This window comes from Dermacentor albipictus, chromosome 7, assembly GCF_038994185.2.
Source record: "Dermacentor albipictus isolate Rhodes 1998 colony chromosome 7, USDA_Dalb.pri_finalv2, whole genome shotgun sequence".
Taxonomy (NCBI): domain Eukaryota; kingdom Metazoa; phylum Arthropoda; class Arachnida; order Ixodida; family Ixodidae; genus Dermacentor; species Dermacentor albipictus.
The window spans coordinates 65,212,077-65,216,974 of record NC_091827.1 but is presented as its reverse complement, the minus strand read 5'-3'; the positions used below and the strand labels follow the sequence as shown (position 1 = coordinate 65,216,974).

The 4,898-nt window shown below is 47.5% G+C and overlaps 1 pseudogene; it reads left to right on the top strand.

The window, feature by feature from the left end:
* Positions 1–3,998: 3,998 nt before the first annotated feature.
* LOC135921567 (U2 spliceosomal RNA) lies at positions 3,999–4,163 on the top strand (annotated as a pseudogene).
* The last annotated feature ends 735 nt before the right edge of the window (positions 4,164–4,898 follow it).

Here is a 4,898-nt window from a genome sequence, read left to right as displayed (position 1 = left end):
ACAATGGCGCCTTACACTGCATCTGCTGCCCGTAAGGGCTGCTTTTCCTTTACTCCCCGCTACGAAGCTCAGGCAGCGTTGACGGAACGGTGTTTGGCGCAGACATCGCGTTTCCGTCCCTGTGCGAGCGTCTGCAACCTCGGTATTTTAGTAATCAGCTTGCTTCCGGCTAACTTGTGTGAAGAAAGTGAACAGTGCCCGTTTCGCTTTCGCCGCTGTGATACTCCTAAGTCATTGCTGACTTTGCCGTGTTCTGGCTGTTGCACTGATGTACGGCCCCGATTCAGTTCGCAACTAGCTTCTGGTAAGCCATTTGTCTTAGTCTATTTCTGTACGCAACTAACTCACCATGTATTTGCACATAATGACACTTAACGCACAAGGATTTCGTAGCATATATAAGCAGAGGGAAGTAATTCATTCCGCTCGCGAGAAAAAAGTCGACCTCCTGTTTCTTCAGGAGTGTAACTTGAGGAACAAGCAGGACGTTAAAAGATTTTGCGATGAATTTTCTGTTAAAGCTTATTTTTCATATAGCCCCGGGAGATGTCGCGGTGTAGGAGTGGTGGTTTTTCGTAGGGTGCTTCTACATGGAAGTCACCGCCTTTTTGACTTGGAAGGTCGTGTAATAGCTTTTGATTTTTTCTGGGGTGAGAGGAAAGTTCGGGCATTGAATGTCTATGGACCCGCCGTATGGTCAGACCGCAATGACTTCTTTGCGAGACTCTCCCCCTTTTTGTTAGACAACCACCCATTCTTTATCGTTGGCGATTTCAACTGTGTGCTCGACCCCATGCGCGACTCACGAGGGCCACGCCAATACGCTTCCAATGCGCACGCAACTGAATTATCTCGTATAGTGACAGAATACAATTTATCGGATGCCTGGCTCCATATGCACGGCGGAAGTTTTAGCGCCACATGGCAGGAAAGGCAATCACAATGTCGTCTAGATCGAATGTATTTCCCCCCTGAATTAACAACGCAAATTGACCAGTGCAGCATCCTCGATCGCCCTGCGGACGCCGGGCACATTTCAGATCATCGCCCTTTCGCTGTCATATTGAACCTCGAGGGAAGGCCAGGTGAACGCACTGACATGTGGAGACTATACATTGCTTCTTTGCGTGACCAGGCGACTCTAACCGAATTAAAGCGTCAGTAGCTACAGCAGTTTGCGATTATGAATGCAATATCGAAGCGTGGGATACTTTAAAGGAAAGGTGGAGGTCAGTATGCATAGCAGCTAGCAGGAAACGAAAAAGAAAAGAGACCGAGCAGCTTTGTGAGTGCCTGAGAAGGATAAGAATAGTACGAGACGGTAACTCCCAAACACAGTTAATCCGCGAATACCTAGATCTTCAGCGTGAACGCTACCATAGACTTATGAGCTGGTACTCTCGCACCTCTGCAAAGGCGTGGATGACCAACAGACCAATTTCCGACCCTGAGGTACTGCGGCTGGCTCGTGCGTCCAGCAGGAGGCAGAATGGCAGCTCTTTCATTGAAAGAGTTATTATAGAAGATGGCACAGAGAGTGGTGCGAGGCGAGATATCGAAAGAAGTTTTTGGAACTGGTTCTCAGACGCATTTTCATCGGAAAAGATTTATGATGCAGAGCTATTGAGTGAAGAAATTTCAGACTTTTGTGCTCACCTACCTCAAGCAGAAGATACAGAAGGCCAGAATTTATTGTCTCCAACAAATCTGCAAGAAGTTTTTGATGTCATACGATCTATGAACAGCGGATCAACACCCGGTCCAGATGGCTTACCAGTCGAATTTTACCGATCTTGCTGGGAGGAAGTAGGAACTGCCTTAGTGTCGCTCCTTAACGGCATTCTTGCACGGGAAGGTATTCCTAAATCGTTTAATCGGGGTCGCGTAATGCTCTTGCCAAAGCCAGACTCCAACCTTGCAGAACCCTCATCCTGGAGGCCTATAACGCTGCTCAACACAGACTATAAAATATTGACAACCCTTCTTGTAAATCGCATGAAGATATTATTGCCGAAAATAGTCAGTGTACATCAAACATGTTCCGTGCCGGGTCGGAGTATATTTTCATCTCTCAACTTTACACGTGATATCATACAATACACAACAGCGCGTGAAGCTTCAGGAGTATTAGTAAGCTTGGACCAAGCCAAAGCGTTCGACCGCTTAGAACACCAGTACTTATTTGAGGTTTTACGATGCTATAACTTCCCTGACGAGTTTGTAGACATCCTGCGGATGTTGTATTCGCGAACAACAGCTGAGCTACTGCTTAACAGCATTTTTACACCTAGATTTGATGTGACAAGGGGAGTGCGGCAGGGTTGTCCTTTGTCACCCATATTGTTTGTGCTTGCGATTGACCCGTTGTTGAGGCGGTTTAGCGAGAGCCCGCTCATAAGGGGTCTTCCTATGCCGGGATCCGGGTGCATAAAAGTATCGGCGTATGCGGATGACATCACTTTGTTTTTACGGGATGGGTACAGTCTTGTAGAGGTATTTCGTATTTATAATCAATATGCTTCACTGTCAGGGGGCAAAATAAATATGAGAAAATCTGAAGCATTAAATTAAAATAACGCTACCTGGGGACATTAAACAGACCGAGCATATGCAAATACTAGGTATCAAATTTTGTACAAGTGGTGTTTCACCTCACACGTGGCGAGAAATTGTCAGCTCCATTAAAGAACAGTCAGAAGCAGTGACTGCGTCGCCACTGCCGCTGGCAGAAAGGGCTTTCTTCATTAAGAACGTAATATGCAGTAAACTGTGGTTTGCTGCAAGGGTAGCTCTCCCGCCGTCACCAACAGTTCGAGTAGTAAACTCACTTATTTTCTCATGGTTCTGGCTAAACAAGTCGCAATACGTAGCGCAGCAATTTTTGCGTCTGCCAAAATCCAGTGGAGGATGGAGCTTGCCGTGCATAGTTACATTCGGTAGGCTGTTGTGCACTAAGTGTACATGTGATCTACTTGATGATGATGAGTACCCTGGTAGGCCACTGCTCCTTTATTGGCTGGGCCATTACCGTCGAACGCTTATGCCGCAGAGTACAGGCAACTTGCTTCCGACGGCGGTAACGCCGGCACCGCAGTATGCGGCGGCTGCGCGCTTGCAAAGCCAACTTGTACAACTAAGAATTACAAAGTGGCGTGCGACACCAGTTTCCAGGCTTTGTGAAATGTTGTGTGAGACGGCTGTACCTCCACGGACAGCTACTACACAAACATGGACAGCTGTGCTTTCACCTGATTTGCCCTCTCAGGTGAAAGACTTTCATTGGCAATATCAGTGGGGCATTCTACCTACAAAAGACAGGCTTAAACGCTGGCATATGGTAGCGAATGATAAATGCATATATTGCGCACAAACAGAGACCAACGCGCATGTAGCAAAGGACTGCGTTGTGGCACGCACCTTCTGGAAGCTAGTTGCAAGAATGTTCGGAATATCCATCGTGCGGCCACCACAGCGCCGAGATCGGTTTGCGAGTCTCGTCTACTACAGCGCTAGCTACATTTTGTGGTGCTTCCGTAACATCGCAGAACGATCTCGGCAGACAAATAGAGCAATGTACCCCAGATTGCGGAAACTACGGGTGTTAATATGGGGTCATCTTGAAGAACAGTTGTTCAAACTCGGTGAAGTCGAGTTTCTTCGCCGCTGGTCTACGCGGTACATAACCGTCTCCCGAGGCAAAGTCTCTCTACAGCAGAATAATGCTCAATTCGGTTGCCCGAGTTCAGGCTGTGTCAGTATGTGCCCCGAGTACCTTTCATAAATTCGAGACCGACAATAATGCTTTTGCGTGGATGTGGTAATGAGTTTTGTTGTTGTTGTTGTTGTGTGTGGCAAAGCCAGTGTCAAGAAGACACCATTTATTATTTCATTTGTTAACCTTTTTTGTTTACATCAAGTATGATGTATTACATGTGATGTACCTCATACTGTACTTTTCGTTCCTACCACTGTTGTAAGTGTGCCTACGGGTGAATAAATTTCCTTTTCAATCTGTTCTTATCAGCTTAATATCTGATACGGGTCCTAATTGGACCCAAGATATTAAACTTATTTGTGAAATGGGGCGGAGTGCTTGAAGCTTGCTTCACCTCCGCCACGGGTTGGCCCGGTATTGCACTGTCTCCGGGATCGGCCCACTCACCCCTACGGGGTGGGAAAACCTTATCAATCCAAAATCAGAACGAGGTAATTGTACGGATGACGTGAGCTGTCATATTGGTGGGGTGATAAGGTGTCATTGCCCCTGTCAAATTTGAAAAGCTCAGCCGCTGGACGACCAAGCTATGCGGGAAAGTGAACGTGCAGTATAACATCTCGGCCTTTTGGTTAAGGTGAACGTGTAGGCTTCTCGGCCTTTTGGCTAAGAAGAAGTTGTAGCTTCTCGGCCTTTTGGCTAAGATAAAGTAGTATAGTAGCTTCTCGGCCTTTTGGCTAAGATAAAGTAGTAGTAGCTTCTCGGCTAGAAGCGTACGGTGAGGGGCTAGTTGGTATGACATTATGGGAACAAAGAAAAACTGCGCAAAAAAAGGACAAGACAGAGAAAGAACCACACCTGTGTCGTGTGGTTCTCTCTCTGTCTTGTCCTTTTTTGCGCAGTTTTTCTTTGTTCCCATAATAGCTTCTCGGCAAGATGAACGTGTAGGCTTCTCGGCCTTTTGGCTAAGATGAACGTGCAGTAGCTTCTCCCTAAGAGTCTGCTTGCCTGTCCACCAGGAACGTCGGGCTGTCGAGCTACCTAGCAGGCGCCCAGCCCCAGCTATCCAGCCCTTGGCGTCTGCTGAGCTGCCGATGTTCTTGGGAGCCGCCTGGAACTCTCGCGTCTCCTATCGAGCAGCCAGCAGCCCACGCAACGACTGCAGCGGAGCCAACAGCGCCTG